Raw genomic sequence first — 17,942 nt, 5'->3', positions numbered from 1 at the left:
CTGATCCTTGACCGCCATACATTTGCTGGTGACAGTTAAATCAGTGTGCATGTTGTCTGAAAGCTACAAAGCACAAGGGATACTACTAAAAGAACCAATGCATAAAGGGAGAGATTTGCTAGAAACATGAAAAAATTACCTTGACATAGTATAATTCCTTCTCCTTCACATATTCTAAGCCAAGTTTTCCAACTGCAAGGTTTCGTATATATTCCATATGTGAAAGAGGAACATTCGTATAGAAAGATTTTCTCATTTGCCGCAACATAGTTTCACCCAATGGTTTACTATTCAGGGATTTTTCACTATTTGCAGAAATCGTAAATCACAGTGAATTTGAGAATTACATATTAAACATGCATTGGATTTAATCGACTCAACAAAGTAGTGCTTCAGACACCGCCAAAGAAGAAACATTATAACATTTAGGAGAAAAGTTAAAAGATTAACATGTCAAAGTGAAATAAATCAGCGATTTACAGAACACATCTCCTAATTTGCCTTTTAAAACAAAAAAATTGTGTACTATAATAAAATGGATTTGACTAAAGCTGATAATGAGAAATGAACAGTACTAACCCATCAAAGAGAATTCTTCCAAACAAGCAACTACACTCGGCTTCAATTCTTCCTCCATTTCACATTTAGGTTTTTTCTGAAGGCAGGTATGAGGGATTCCGGTGGGGGAGTTGGTTCCGGCGACGGCGAACCTTTTGTATGCCGGATGTAAGACATGGCTTGGTAATCAGTTGCTCGGAGAGACTGTTCAGTTTTAGACTCTTCTTAAAATGGTTTGGATTGGCTAACTAATGATATTCCATGTTCAATTTTATTAGAGAGCAGCGCGCCGGGAAAGAAAGGTAGTTTGACGGATGGCGATCACAATGCAATTTTTTTCTATCAAATTATAGAATACTAATAATGGCTCTTAGCCCGATAATTTAATATTATCAAATTTATAAAATAATACTTTCTCCGTTTAAAAAAAATAATCTCATTTTCTTTTTAGTTTTTGATCACTATCATTTTTTGGCAACACTTTAACTTTAACTTTCCACGTGACATATTAGTACATTTAACATAACTTTAATTTAAAACTACAAGATTAAATTTTTTTCTTTCTTTTCTTAAATTTCGTTCCAAGTCAAACTTAGTCATCCTTTTTGAAACAGAGGGAGTATCTTAAAATCTATTGCTCATTAAAATTAAAACACTATACTATAGTATCTTACATACAAGATTATATGGTAAAATCATTAATTGTGAAGAAAAAGGTGAGGTTCAGAATTTTTGATTTTCTAAAATGAAAGGAAATGCCTTTATTTATCGACAACAAATGGTAGTGTGAACAAATATTTATTGTACCTTAGCGGAAATATTACAACTAACTGGAAAAGTTGCAACCCTTGGGTAAAGTCACAACATTTCATAAAAGTCGCAACTTTTCATAAAAATCACTGTCACGATCTGAGTCTAGACCCTAGCCGAAGCCGGCGTCGTTGACCTCTCAGAGGTCGCAGACAAGCCTACATACGTCATCGTTACATCATCTAAATAAATTTTAGCGGAAAATTTGAATTTTTTGTTTAGTTGAAGTATACTTAGACTTCATAATAGGAAACATCGTATTTGAATAAGATCATCTACATAATTTCATAATCGTTCACAACAACCATCTAATACCAAGATACTCAAATGAATGAAATAGTTCATAACTGCATTAAAAATATAGAGTTGCCAAAATGGCACCAATACAATATTTGAAAATAACTGGAAAAGAAACACTAGTGGAACATACTCCACTAGCTCATGCCTACATCTGAGCTAGAATATAAAAGATAGGCATCCTCAAAAGCAAGAGCGCCTACCAAGTCCGGATAAATGCTCCACGTCTGGATAACTTCAGTGTAGTCTCGTAAACTCTAGCATTCACTTGCACCTGCACCTAAAAGTAGAGAGTTGTATGGGAGTAGTACACACTTGTACTAAGTATGAGTATATGCAAGCACACACCAAGGACATGCATGATAAACAAGAGCTCTCTCCTAACGATATGAGTTATGAAAAGTCAAGTCAATAGACTTGCCAAATTGGATTAGGAAAGTCATGCTATGAGAGTAACTTGCATCATCATACATATCATTTTGCAAACATCAGATAACATATTACACATATCATATCACATAGTTCATATCATTCCTTCATATGCCATGAGACTTTGGACTCATGGACTTGACATTAAGACTTCCCAAAATGAGGGCTCAACATATGGGACCTCAACTAGGGAGCCTCCTATAGCAAACACAGAGTCTGCTTCATTTATTTATACGTACTTTATTTCCATTAGTTCATAAGCTAGTGTAAACATCAGCCATACCTAGGATGTAGTTTAAGACTTTCATCGGGTTCACTGTGCAATGATCAAGAATGACCTAGTGTCATTACTTAAGTCTAGCTCACCTCTTGATTATCCTATCCTAACACCTTTAGTATCGTTCATTTCATTATGTGCATTAGTTGAGGCTAGCCTCATTCTTTCTTTGAGAACTTTAACCTTAACCGACATAGATCATGTGAGCATAATGAAATCCAGTGCTTAACCCCACACCGAAAAGAGGTGGAATCACCGGCCAAAGTGAACCAAAATATGCTAGCGTATATAAGGAGTCGAACCCTGCTAGAACCCTATATTGGCAGTATAGGTTCAAAGACTAGGAGATATAAGGAGATCCATACTCGTCTAGACGGACAGTCTCATCTCATGAGAATTACACGAACCTCTCCCTTCTCGAAAGAAGGAATCACGACTCATAGCTAGACTATCGGTGCTCACTAAAAAGTTTCATTACATTTATCTCATACATTATAGAAACTGGCTTCTAGCATGAGGCATCATAGCTCATTAGATGATTTCTCATCTCATCATTACGTATTAAGTACGAATTGTCCTTACACTTACATATAGAGTGTGATTGAGACTTGTCTCTTAATATTCAACACTCTCTGAGGTGAGTACTTTTGGTGACCTTATATAGGCGTAGGTACAACTTGTCTCACTTGCACTAGCCTCATATTATGGTGCCACCCTGTTCCCTCTCGACATCTTTTCATTTCATCTTTACTCACCTTTCATTATTTGTTCGTGTAACATACATATGCTCTCTTGGAGTTTAGATTGAGGGACATTGATTCTAGGCGTAGATACAACTTGTCTCATTTGTACTAGCCTATCCTCATGTAGACACTCTTTCTTTGCTTATTCATCGTTTAGTATATATATACTCTCTTACAAATTTCATTTAGTGACACTGATTTTTAGACGTAGATGCAACTTATCTCACCTGCACTAGCCTATAGTCATGTAGTCACTCTTTTCTTTACATATTAACTATGAACTCATTCTTAACACAATCTTTTGGAGTATGCTTGAGATTTGACTTTACATCATTCTACAATCCCCATACGTAATGTTCATTTCGTCATATGCCAATGCACTTGGACTTTTAGTATGTTTCACACTCTTATATAAACCTCCTAGGTTCACATCATTTCATTACAGCCATCTTAGGTTCGCTTACTTTTAAACGTACACTGGACTTATGGATCCATGCGTACAAGCCATGAGGCTTCATTCATAATTCGTATAAGTGACTCATACTTACTATAATGACCCTTCTTGTCATTTTTAGTGTTTTATCTTCTGTACATCATTTAGAGCATTCCTATAGCGATTCCAAGTTATTTATGACTTGCTGTGACTGTTAGATCGGTCACCTAGTCATTCGTTTGGTTATTGAGTAAGCTTTAGTATTTTTGGAGCTTATGAACCTTGAACAATCATTTTCGATCAAAAGTTCAAGAAGATGACATCAGAATCCAATTTTGACGATTCCATCAGTTCCGGAAGGGTCATTTTAGTCTAGTAGCATTGTCGACATGACTCCCAAAGTTTTTAGTGTGAGTTGGTGTGATTAGGCGTTTTAACTTTAAGTTTAAAAGCTAAGTTTGACTTAAGTCAACATTCTGAGTAAACGCGCTCGGATGAGAATTTCATCAGCGCGGTCAGCTCCGGAATGTCGAGTTTGGTCTAGTTTGACCCTTCTTTCGGGTTTTGAGGGTTTTTATATTTTCCGAGCCCTTTTGTGGTTTTTAACTTAAAATGGCCAATGGAAGTGGGACCCACATTTTATCGAGATGACCTCTGATGAAAATTTCGACTGCGTCTTTGAGTCCGGAATGTTGACTTTGGTAGGGTAGCATATCTCTTTTATTTTTATCAGGTTCCGAACAGATTCCGAGCACCCGTCGGAGACTTTAAAGAAAGTAGGCAAAGCTGAAATCTGGTGCAGCCCTTTAACGACCAAAAATTGGGGTTTTAACGACCAGATTTTTGGGTTTATTAGCGACCAACTTCGTCCTTATAAAAACCCAATTTTCAGCCTTTGTGTCTTACTTTGAAATTTCGATATTTTGAGCTATACAACTCCAAATTGGGCAATTCAAAAGGCTAAGTTGTGAGATTTTTTGAGAGCAACGCATTGGTGAGCTTGGAATCCGATTTGGGGATCCGATTTGAGGTAATTTTTGTAATTTAACTGCTGCCATAGCTCATTTTCGAGCTCAACTTTTGAGAAATTTTAGAAGGTGATTCCTTGGCCATTTTAGGTCCGAATCTAGTGATTCAAGAGCCTATATTGTGGGGTATTTCGTGAGGATCGTCGTGGTGTGATTGGTTTTGGCTGTTGGACCTTCATTTTTGGTAAAATCTTGTAAGTAGCTGCTGCCATTTTTTGCTGATTTTAAGCTTAGATTTTGGGTTTTTTTTGTTGCATGTTCATGTTGGGACTGTCTTGAGTCTTGAATTGTGTTACATTATGGTACACAAGTTCCGAGAGTTATTTAGGAATTTTATTTGGGGTTAATTCTTGATTTTTCAATGCGGATCCCACTTTTTCCATTTTGACCACGAAATTGACCCGTCTCCGTTTCTTGCAATTTTAGTGTTTAAATGACCGTAATAACGTTTTGACTCTATTACTGATAGTGTATCAACATTTCGAGGCCTTTTAGAAAGTAAAATATCCAGGGAAGTGAATTTTGGACGCGTGATCTGCGTTCAGGTAGGCTACAGTTTCTCTTCTTAGATTGAACTCGAACATGTGAATGCATGTTGATTAGTTTGGTTTGGGTTGGGTAGTTATTGGATCATGCATAGGTATTAAAAATCATATTTTTGGCCTTTTTCTGAGAATTATCAGGTAATTGTGAACATGTTTATTGTTATTAATTGACCTTCTTTGCTATATCGATTACTTTTATGTTTGATTACTGGTTATCAGAAGTATGTTGGGCCTTAGTTTAGGTTTGACTAGGGTTTTCCTTAGAAATGCATGATTCAAAGTCGGTAGGACTTAGTTTAGCCCCGACGTTGCTCGGCCTGCTTAAATCCTTGTAGACTGATGTAGCAGACTTGAGTCTGATAGTTTAGTATTTAGCTAGACGATGAGCTCGCTCCAGCAATAGTTACTCTTATTTCTTTGATGTTACGGCTTCTCGAGTTTCCTCAGTGACAATAAATTTTGCTCCGTGATTCAAAGTTGAGTTTCGATTCGGCTTTAAGAACTTACATTGATTAGCTAAGTTTGGATGGTGTTCCACGGGTATATATGATTATGGGTAGATAAAGACTCTTTTAGCATCTATATTGACATCTTTGTTGGGTATCTGGATTTAAGGTCCGGCCTCGACCATCCACATACTTATGTAGAGCATCCGGTTAGAGGTCCGATCTCAAGTATGTAGAGCATCCGGTTAGAGGTCCGGTCTCAGTTACTTATATTTTGCAATTGGCTACTTGTGTAATTCTGGTGAGCATCCGGTTCAAGGCCCGACCTCTGTACCGTCAAATTCTACTTTTTGGTTCGGTGTTCTTTAGCCTCGAGTTCTATTCTCCTTAAGTTATAGTTATTTTGTGTACTCGTCGGGCTTATGGGGGTCCGTTCGGGTTTTTATTTAAACTTGCGCATGAGTGTACCTTCTGGGCTTATGGTGGGTCCAGTTAGGTGTAGTTAGCTTATTTATATTAATTTAGTTAGATCTTTATACACTCGTGTGCATTATTGTGTTACTTAGCCTTCCGTTCTTGACCTCTAGTTTTGTGATTCCGTCTTTTCGAAGTGCTTTACTTTTCTAGTTCAATCGGCCTATGATGCCTACTGGGTACTTGTTATTTGGTACTCATGCTGCGCTCTGTATCTATTTTCGTGATGCAGGTCCGAGCACCAGTAGTCAGCGTTGATCGAGTTTGGAGCATTTCTGTTTTGGAGACAGGGGTGAGCACACAACTTTTTGTACTATTTCAGTCTCCATCTGTTTATATAAAGACTTGTCTTTTACTTTTGAGACAGTCTAGTTTCGGTGGTCAACTGTTGGGACTTGTACTCGTTTTGTTGGTAGCTCTATATTAGTGATTTCCAAGCTCTGGAAGGGATGCTTTATTGTAGTAATGTTTTGGTTTGCTTATGTTGTTATAGTAATTTTGCTTAGTCTTGTTTAGTTTCTACCCTCACACCCATTACGTGTTGTTTTGGGTTGTGGTTTGGCTTACCTACTGGTGGGTTATAGTAGGTGCCTTCATTGCTCGAGAAATTGGGTTGTGACAAGTTGGTATCAGAGGCCTAGGTTCAACGGTCTCACTTTTACAGAGCTAACGTCTAATAGAGTCCTGCGGATCGGTGCGGAGACGTCCGTAACTTATCTTCAGGAGGCTACAGGATGTATTTAGGAAAATATCCATTTTGTTTCAAATTCGTGCAGTGTGTGTCTTGTTTGTTTCTTAAAATCTCAGTTGTTTCAATCTATTACAGGATGGCTCGCATGCTAGGAGGTGCGTTCGGGGGAGATGCACTCGGAGCCTCAGCTTGGGGTAGACGTCGACCCCGAGGTCGAGGTAAAGCCGCAGCACCGACCTGGGATAGGGAGGAGGAGCCTCATGCAGCGCATGTACCGCCACAGCCAGTGGGGCCGGGGCCAGCCCAACCACCACCCGTACCAGTTGCAGCACCTCATCTTATTCCCTATTGACTCAGATATTAGCAGCTATTGGGGATATGCGATAGGCACCAGCACTAGTAGTACCAACACCAACGCTACAAGATCAGCCGCCACCAGTTCATGTGGCCGCCCCACCAGGCTTAGAGGTTAGAGAGATGCCACTGCAGGATCAGAAGATGTTTGGGGTATTTCAGAGGTTGGCACCGCCTATATTCTCAGGGGCGATTGGAGAGGACGCTCACGAGTTCCAGCTCACTTGCAAGGAGCAGTTACAGTCATTAGGATTTTTAGAGTTGATAGGAGCTGACTTTACCACTCATCAGTTCCGTGGGCCAGCCAGGCAGTGGTGGCGCACGTATCGAGAGTCGAGGCCAGTTGGATCTCTTCCTATATCTTAGAGTGAGTTCTCAGAGGCTTTCTTGGCCTGGTTCATGTTACGGAGCGTCAGAGATAGGCTTCGTGATCATTTCTCTAGATTGGAGCAGGGATCTATGACTGTTTTAGAGTATGAGGCGAGGTTCCATGAGTTGTATCGCCATGCTACTATGATCCTGCCCACAGAGGGATAGAGAGTTCGTTGTTTTGTACGTGGGTTGCGATACCGTTTGAGGGTTGACACAGAGCATATGGTTTCAGCTGGCCATTCTTTCTTGATGTGGTCGATCATGCCTGATCCATGGATCATATTCATCGTGAGGCCCAAGGGGGCAGCGATAAGAGGGCACGCTACCAGGGCAGCTATAGCGAGTCGCAGACTAGGGGGAGGGACTTATATGATAGGCCACGTCAGAGGTTCCAGCAGGGTCAGACCAGTCGGCCTATTCAGGCGACATTACCTGTTTCTGAGGGAGGCCAATATCAGCAGAGTGGTCCTAGTACAGGCCAAAATTCGAGGGGATCAGATTCCTTTCCTTCATGCTGCGGTCGGGTTACTACAGCGCGTTCAACTTCGGGTGTTATGACTGTGTTGCTCTTGACCATTGGTCTAGAGAATGCCCTTGGCGAGGTCGGGGGGCGATTGTACCAGCTTCACCTACTTCTAAACCAGTTTCAGCCGTGTCTTCTTTGGCTAGAGGAGGTGGTCAGATTCAGGACCGTCGAGAGAGTCGACAGGGTACCAGGGGTGGAGCTCAGGGAGGCAGGTCAGGTGGTAGACTGGGTGCACCAGGTAGAGGTGCTCAGGGCCATTTCTACGCAACCCCTGACAAGGGCGGCGGTTGAGGCATCTAACAATGTCATCTCAGGTACGCGCTTCTTATGCCATCAGTCTACTACAATATTATTTGATCTAGAGTCCACATTCTCATATGTATCTATTTATTTTGCTCCCCGATTGGGTATGAGGTCCAAGTCTTTCGCAGAGCCGGTTCATGTTTCGACCCTGGTAGGTGAGTTCTTAGTAGTGGATCAAGTATTGCAATCTTGCTTAGTGACTATCCAGTGTTATGATACTAGATCAAATCTTATTATGCTAGATATGATTGATTTTGATGTGATTTTGGTCATGGACTGGTTGTCCCCATATCATGTGGTCTTGGATTGCTATGCCAAGACTGTTACCTTATCCATGCATGGTGTTCCCCCGATATTGTGGCAGGCTACTTATAGTCACACATCGACGGGGATAATCTCTTTTATTCGAGCTAGGCGGTTGGTTGCTTCTGGGTGTTTAGCGTATTTGGCCCACATCACAGATGTGAGTAGGGAGGGCCGTTCAGTTGACTCAGTTCCTGTGGTTAGAGAGTATGCAGATGTGTTCCCTACAGATCTACTTGGCCTACCCCCAGAGCGTGACATTGATTTTGCTATAGATTTGGAGCCTGGAAGCCGTCCTATTTCTATTCTGCTTTATCGGATGGCTCCTGCAGAGCTTAGAGAGCTCAATGTTCAGTTAAAGGACCTCTTAGAAAAGGGGTTCATTCGTCCGAGTGTGTCGCCTTTGGGGTGCTCATGTTCTGTTTGTGAAAAAGAATGATGGGACTTTGAGGATGTGCATTGACTACAGACAACTGAACAAGGTGACAGTGAAGAACTGTTACCCTCTGCCTCGTATAGATGATTTGTTTGATCACCTTTAGGGTGCTGCCGTATTTTCTAAGATTGATTTGAGGTCCGGGTACTATCAGCCGAGGATTAGAGCAGCACACATCCCTAAGACTGCATTTAGGACTCGTTACGACCATTATGAGTTCCTTGTGATGTATTTTGGGTTGACTAATGCCCCAACCACCTTTATGGACTTGATGACACGTGTGTTCAGTCCATACCTTGATTCATTTGTTATCATCTTCATTGATGACATATTGGTATACTCGCAGAGCTGGAGTGAGCATGAACAACATTTGAGGATAGTGCTCCAGACTTTGAGAGATCAGCAGCTTTATGCCAAGTTCTCAAAGTGCGAGTTTTAGCTTGCATCAATAGCATTATTGGGGCAAGTGGTGTCCAAGGAGGGTATTAAGGTAGATCCGATGAAGATTTAAACTATTCGTGATTGGGACAGACCCACTTCTTTTACTGAGGTTCATAGCTTTGTCGAGTTAGCGAGTTACTACAGGCATTTTGTTGAGGGCTTTTCTACTATTGCAACTCATTTGACTCGGTTGACTCGCCAGGATATTCCCTTTGTGTGGTCGGAGGAGTGTGAGATGAGCTTTCTGAAGCTCAAGGAGTTGCTTACTAGCGCTCCTATATTAACTCTTCTGATTGAGGGCGAGGGTTTCACGATTTATTGTGATGTATCTGGTGTTGGTGTGGGTTGTGTATTGATGCAGCATGACCGGGTTATTGCGTATGCGTCGAGGCAGCTTAAGGTCCATGAGCGCAACTACCCCACCTATGACTTGGAGTTGGCAGCGGTAGTTTTTGCGCTTAAGATTTAGAGGTACTACTTGTATGGAGTTCGATGTGAGATCTATACTGACCACAAGAGTCTTCAGTACATCATGAGCCAAAGGGACCTTAATTCGAGGCAGCGTCGTTGGATTGAGCTCCTGAAGGATTATGATCTCTCCATTCTCTATCATCCGGGCAAGGCAAACGTGGTAGCAGACGCCTTGAGCTGAAAGGCGGTGAGTATGGGTAGTCTAGCCTTCTTATCTTCAGGTGAAAGACCCTTGGCTTTGGACATTCAGTTTTTAGACAATCGCATGGTTCAATTAGATATCTCAGATTTTAGATGCGTCTTGGCGTATATGGGAGTTCAGTCTTCTTTGTATGATAGGATCCGTGGTTGTTAGTTTGAGGATAAGGCCCTAGGGTCTGTTAGAGACCGAGTGTTAGCGGGTAATGGTGATCAGGCTACCTTAGATCCTGATGGAGTGTTGAGATTCGCCGGTCGCATTTGTGTCCCCAGAGTTGGAGATTTGATACAGTTGATACTTTCTGAGCCTCATGAGTCTAGATATTCTATCCATCCGGGTACAACGAAGATGTATCTAGATTTGAGACAACATTACTGGTGGAGTGGCATGAAACGAGATATTGCTGACTTTGTTTCTCGTTGCTTGTGCTGCCAGCCGGTAAAGACTGAGCATTCGAGGCCTGGTAGTGAATTTCAGGGATTACCCATTCCGGAGTGGAAGTGGGACCACATTACTATGGATTTTGTGGCTGGTCTACCGAGGACTTTTAGAGGAGTTGATAGTATTTGGGTCATCGTTGATCGATTGACCAAGTCAGCACATTTCCTTCCCGTTCAATCTTCATTTAGTGCTGAGAGGTTGGCTCGTATCTACATTCGGGAGGTGGTTCGACTTCATGGGGTGCCAGTTTCTATTATATCAGATCGGGGTTCTCAGTTCATGTCTAGCTTTTGGAGGACCTTTCAGGATGAGTTGGGCACCCGGGTTGACCTGAGCATAGCTTTCCACCCGCAGACTGATGGCCAGTCAGAGTGCACTATTCAGGTCCTCGAAGACATGCTACGGGCTTGTGTTTTGGAGTTTGGTGGTCAATGGGACCAGTTCTTGCCTTTGGAGGAATTGCATATAACAACAACTACCATTCTAGCATTTAGATGGCCCCGTTTCAGGCCTTGTATGGTAGGCGTTGTCGCTCTCCAGTGTGCTGGTTCGAGTCTACAGAGCCTAGGCCGCGAGGTACAGATTTGATTCAGGAGGCTTTGGAGCAGGTGAGAGTGATTCAGGATAGACTCAGGACAACTCAGAGTAGGCACCAGAGTTATGCGAATCGAAAGCGTCGAACTTTGAGATTCTCTATTGGTGATCATGTATTTCTCCGTGTGTCGCCCATGAAGGGTGTGATGTGATTTGGGAGGCGGGGTAAGCTTAGCCCCAGGTATATTGGGCCTTTTGAGATACTTCGGACAGTTGGGGAGGTTGCTTATGAGTTGGCCCTACCTCCAGCATTTTCAGCCATCCATCCAGTTTTTCATGTCTCGATGCTACGCTGATATATTCCTGATGAGTCCCATGTGCTCAAGTATGATGCAATTGAGTTGGATGATCATTTGACATTTGTAGAAGAACCCGTTGCCATCCTAGCAAGAGATGTGAGGAAATTGCGCTCGAGAACCATTCCTATTGTTAAGGTCCGTTGGAGGCATCGTTTAGTCGAGGAGGCTACCTGGGAGACCGAGCAGGAGTTGGAGAGCAATTTCCCGGCTTGTTTGAGCCTTCAGGTACTTCTTGACCCTTACTTTCGCGGACGAAAGTTCTTTTTAGTAGTGGATATTGTAATGACCCTTGTCATTTTTAGTGTTTTATCTTCTGTACATCGTTTAGAGCGTTCCTATAGCGATTCCAAGTCATTTATGACTTGCAGGGACTGTCAGATTGGTCACCTGGTCATTCGTTTGGTTATTGTGTGAGCTTTAGTATTTTTGGAGCTTATGAACCTTGAACAATCATTTTCGATCAAAAGTTCAAGAAAATGACATCAGAATCCAATTTTGACGATTCCATCAGTTCCGGAAGGGTCATTTTAGTCTAGTAGCATTGTCGACATGACTCCCAAAGTTTTTAGTGTGAGTTGGTGTGATTAGGTGTTTTAACTTTAAGTTTAAAGGATAAGTTTGACTTTAGTCAACATTCTGAGTAAACGGGCTCAGATGAGAATTTCGTCATCGCGGTTAGCTCCGAAATGTCGAGTTTGGTCTAGTTTGACCCTTCTTTCGGGTTTTGAGGGTTTTTATATTTTTTTGAGCCCTTTTGTGATTTTTGACTTAAAATGGCCAATGGAAGTGGGACCCACATCTTATCGAGATGACCTCTGATGAAAATCTCGACTGCGCCTTCAAGTCCGGAATGTTGACTTTGGTAGGGTAGCATATCTGTTTTATTTTTATCAGGTTACGAACGGTTTCCGAGCACCCGTCGGAGACTTTAAAGAAAGTAAGCAAAGCTAAAATCTGGTGCAGCCCTTTATTGACCAGAAATTAAGGTTTTAATGACCAGGTTTTTGGGTTTATTAGCGACCAGCTTCGTCCTTATAAAAACTCAATTTTTAGCCTTTGTGTCTTACTTTGAAATTCCGATATTTTGAGCTATACAACTCCAAATCGGGCAATTCAAAAGGCTAAGTTGTGAGAATTTTCAAGGGCAATGCATTGGTGAGCTTGGAATCTGATTTGGTGACCTGATTTGAGGTAAATTTTGTGTTTTAACTGCTGTCATAGCTCATTTTTGAGCTCAACTTTTGGGAAATGATTTCTTGGCCATTTTAGGTCCGAATCTAGTGATTCAAGAGCCTATGTTGTGGGGTTTTTCGTGAGGATCGTCGTGGTGTTATTGGTTTTGGATGTTGGACCTTCATTTTTGGTAAAATCTTGTAAGTAGCTGCTACCATTGTTGCTGATTTTTAGCTTAGATTTTGGGTTTTTTTTGTTGCATGTTCATGTTGTGACTGTCTTGAGTCCTGAATTGTGTTCCATTATGGTACACAAGTTTCGAGAGTTATTTAGGACTTTTATTTGGGGTTAATTTTGGATTTCTCAACGCGGATCTCACTTTTTCCATTTTGACCGCGAAATTGACCCGTCTCCGTTTCTTGCAATTTTAGTGTTTAAATGACCGTAATAACGTCGTGACTCTATTACTGATAGTGTATCAACTTTTCGAGGCCTTTTAGAAACTAAAAGGTCCAGGGAAGTGAATTTTGGAGCGCACGTGATCTGCGTTCAGGTAGGCTACGGTTTCTCTTCTTAGATTGAACTCGAATATGTGAATGCCTGTTGATTAGTTGGGATTTGGGTTGGGTAGTTATTGGATCATGCATAGGTGTTAAAAATCATATTTTCGGCCTTTTTCTGAGAATTATCGGGTAATTGTGAGCATGTTTATTGTTATTAATTGATCTTCTTTCCTATATTGATTACTTGTATATTTGAATACTGGTTATCAGAAGTATGTTGGGCCTTAGTTTAGGTTTGACTAGGGTTTTCCTTAGAAATGCATGATTCAAAGTTGGTAGGACTTAGTTTAGCCCCGACGTTGCTCGGCCGGCTTAAATCCTTGTAGACTGATGTAGCAGACTTGAGTCTGATAGTTTAGTATTTAGATAGACGATGAGCTCGCTCCAGCGATAGTCACTCTTATTTCTTTGATGTTACGGCTTCTCGAGTTACATCAGTGACAATAAATTCCGCTCCGTGAATCAAAGTTTTCGATTCGGCTTTAAGAACTTACATTGATTAGCTAAGTTTGGATGGTGTTCCACGGGTATATATGATTATGGGTAGATAAAGACTCTTTCAGCAGCTATATCGACATCTTTGTCGGGTATCCAGTTTTAAGGTCCGGCCTCGACTATCCACATACTTATGTAGAGCATCTAGTTAGAGGTCCGGCCTCAGTTACTTATATTTTGCAATTGGCTACTTGTGTAATTCTAGTGAGCGTCCGGTTCAAGGCCCGACCTCCGTACCGTCAGATTCTACTTTTTTGTTCGGTGTTCTTTGGCCTCGAGTTCTATTCTCCTTAAGTTATAGTTATTTTGTGTACTCGTCGGGCTTATGGGGGTCTGTTCAGTTTTTTTTTAAAACTTGCGCATGAGTGTACCTTCTGGGATTATAATGGGTCCAGTTAGGTGTAGTTAGCTTATTTATATTGTTTTAGTTAGTTCTTTATACACTCGTATTCATTATTATGTTACTTAGCCTTCCGTTCTTGACCTCTAGTTTTGTGATTCCGTCTTTTCGAAGTGCTTCACTTTTCTAGTTCAGTCGGCCTATGATGCATACTGGTACCTGTTATTTGGTACTCATGCTACGCTCTGTATCTATTTTTGTGATGCAGGACCGAGCACCAGTTGTCAGTGTTGATCGAGTTTGGAGCATTTCTGGTCTGGAGACAAGGTTGAGCACACATCGTTTTGTACTATTTCAGTCTCCATCTGTTTATATAAAGACTTGTCTTTTACTTTTCGAGACAGTCTAGTTTCGGTGGTCCATTGTTGGGACTACTCGTTTTGTTGGTAGCTCTTTATTAGTGACTTCCAGGCTCTGGGAGGGATCCTTTATTGTATTTATGTTTTGGTTTGCTTATATTGTTATAGTAATTTTGCTTAGTCTTGTTTAGTTTCGACCCTCACACCCATTACGTGTTGTTTTGGGTTGTGGTTTGGCTTACCTACTGGTGGGTTATAGTAGGTGCTTCATGGCTCGAGAAATTGGGTTGTGACACTTACCCAAGATTATTTGGTACAAGACTTATGCATCTTGTTGGTATGCCAAGATCTTCATTTCGACTCTTAGAGGCAACATTTATTAAATATTTGTTCACGTACGACTTATGTGTCAATAAGAAATTGGGGAAGGGAACACGACTTCATATCCCTTGAGCAACAGTTTATTTTATATTAAACTTGGTACTTGTATTTTTCAGATTTGGTGGATCCTAGGTCGATCCCTATCACCCACATAATATTTTCTTTCTTTTCCCTTCTCTCTTCATCGTTTAAGGCAAAGAGATTGTGGGATCAATCCCCCACAAACTCATTCTTTTTCTCTTAATTTTTCTCTTAACTTTATCCAGGAGGTTGTGGGTTCAATCCTCGCTCACCTCCTTTATTTTTCTCCTAACTCTCTCATCTATTCAAGAGGCTATGGGTTCAATCCCCACTCACCACATTTTATTTTTCTCCTAACTCTCTCATCTTTTCAAGAGGTTGTGGGTTCAATTCCCACTCACCATATTTAATTTTTTTTCGTTTTTCTCATGAACTCTTTATGTAATTTGCATTTGGTGAGGTCTTGGGTCCAATTCCCAATGACCTCACAATTTTTAAATTTTTTTTAAACATAGCTCACTTTTCAAATTTTTGGCTGAGACCAACATTTCTAGCAAGCTGGAAATTTGGTCTCTTTCAATCCATCTTTCTCTCAAGTTTTAATGTTGATTCTTGGAGTAATTCGGGTGACATTTTTCCAGAAACATTACCCTTGTATGAATATTATACTTTTAACAATTACATATACTAAAACACAACATTCATAACACACAAATTTCAGGCAACAACATAGTTAATTTACAGCGCACCCATGCTCAAACAGTTAACGTAAAATACTTTTTCGGAATATATCTTTCATTACTTACATAATTTTCAAATACACATTCAATACATAATCACAACCAGACCTAAAATTATATACCAGAAGACATACAAATGCATACTTTGAATCTTTTAAAGGATCTAATGACAGGGGCATGCAACGGGGACAACCTTAGTTTTTCGATTGAAATTTAAACTGAACTTAGGGTTCTTTTGGGAAAAGGACCAAGAGAGTAGAAAACTCATGCCTTAATTTCGTCAAAGACTTGTTTCAATGCTGTCTATTCCCACGACACCACTGCTTCATTATCAAAATCTCAAACCAAATCCATCGAGAAGAATGTTATTGATTTTTGTTTTTAGCTTAGCTTTTCATTTGAGTTTTTTGTGTGTAAGTTCTTCAAATGTGAAGAACTATTATTTTCTGTTCTTTTGCTGATAAAAAACATGAGAATGAGAGTGAGAGACACGAGAATGAGAGGATTAGGATTAGGGAGTTATTATTATTATTATTATTATTATTATTATTATTATTATTTTTATTAAAATTCAGATTTTCCTTTAATTAAATCAACAAATAAAATATTAGTTTATTTAACTAATTCACTAAATACGGTACATCAATTAAATCATTGCTTCCACCAAGGCTCGAACCCAGGTGGAGCAAGATTTCGCTCAAAGGGTCAATTTCGTCCCTTCCTACTCGAGTTGCCCCTCCACCATATTAATTGATTAATTAATTAATATTTAGGGTAATTACAATACTACCCTTATCCTGGAAAAGACCGTTTTATCCCTAGACCATCCAAACTTAAGATTACCCCTTTTTAAGTCCGGTTAAGACTCATCCGAGTAAATCTTCATATTCAGGTGCCCTACATGGATGGACCCAACCTTTCATAGATCAACTAACTCACCAAGTTAGTTTTCTTGGTTGCTTCAAGGCTTCAGAGGTCTGGTTCTACGCACATCAATCCATGTTAACCAGGTCTAATCGCAGGCATTCTAGATACATTAAGCATTACTTAGAGTCATTTTAGGGTTGTTACAATCACATCTCTTCATTAAAGTCGCAACATTTCATATATGTCACATTTTTTCAAGAAAGGAGAAGGCTAATTTCGAAATTAAATAAACTAAAAAAAATTATAATTTATGGTGGCACCACGTAGGCGGGCCTAAGGTTCTCTTTTATATAAAATATATGATATTGTAGATATGATATTTGTGGTCATGTATGATACTTTTTTTACCAACTTAAGTAATTTTTATAGTTATCACAATTACTTGTCTATGAGTAAAAGAAAATTTTAATTTTAGTATTCAAATTACTTGTGTAAATAAAACATTAATTTCTTTTTCATATTATGATATCAAATCATTATTTCATTTTACATGGCTCGAGGGGGTCTATGAAAAAAAAACCAAAATATAAATTTGAAACAATTAAAAAATATATTAAATTTTATTTTACAATAAGAGGATATTGAAGTTTAGGTTTAAAACACTTAACTTAAATTCATGAAATATTTAAAGAACAATAATGGATTTCAGACATAGTCAATAATGGATAATGGTATGTGTATCAACAACAGAGTTCATTTTGACGATCAATTCTAGATTTCAAGTTTCACCCTATGTAAAGTATTTAGGCTGAAACACCTTGTCTTTGCAGATGATCTAATGATATTTTGTAAAGAAGATGTCAAATCTATTGCCCTGAAAGCATTAGTTCACTTTAATGTTATTACTGCACTTGTGACCAACATGAAAATATTAAGTCTTTTCTTACTCTTAGAATTCACCCAAGAATCTTTTCTCCATTACTTATTCGGCACTCCCACTCATATCTAAGAGGTGGAGTAAACTTGGATAACTAGTTGATAAGATAATAAACATGATATAAAATATTTAGGGAAAACAACCATATATCTTATGTATGAACGCACCGAGTGGTTCTGACTGTCTTGTTTTCAATTCATTATTTTTGAGGATCAATGTTCATACATTCTTCCTCAAAGTGTTTTTAATAAAATATGAGTTTATGAACTCACCATTGCGATAATGAAGCTGGACTGAGTTAAGAGAAAAGAGGAAGAGAAATTGTATTGAACTTTTGAAGTGAAAAATTGATGATCTAACTATAATGAAGCCTCATGCTATCTTATATAGCATTCTAACTCAATGTATGACACATTGCTCGAGGTAAGTAACTACACATTAATCGAGGTAACTAACTAGCTAAGTAACAAATAACTACACTAAGCTAATTAACTAAAAAATGGAAAGTTACTGTGAAGCAGTTCTAACTAACTTGTTCCTAACTAACTTTAGGTAGTAAAGGTAATGCTAATAGAATTACATGATTTTCAACATTC

This window comes from Solanum lycopersicum, chromosome 4, assembly GCF_036512215.1.
Source record: "Solanum lycopersicum chromosome 4, SLM_r2.1".
In the NCBI taxonomy this organism is placed as follows: Eukaryota; Viridiplantae; Streptophyta; class Magnoliopsida; order Solanales; family Solanaceae; genus Solanum; species Solanum lycopersicum.
The sequence above is the reverse complement of the archived record's forward strand: the minus strand, read 5'-3'. Positions refer to the sequence as shown.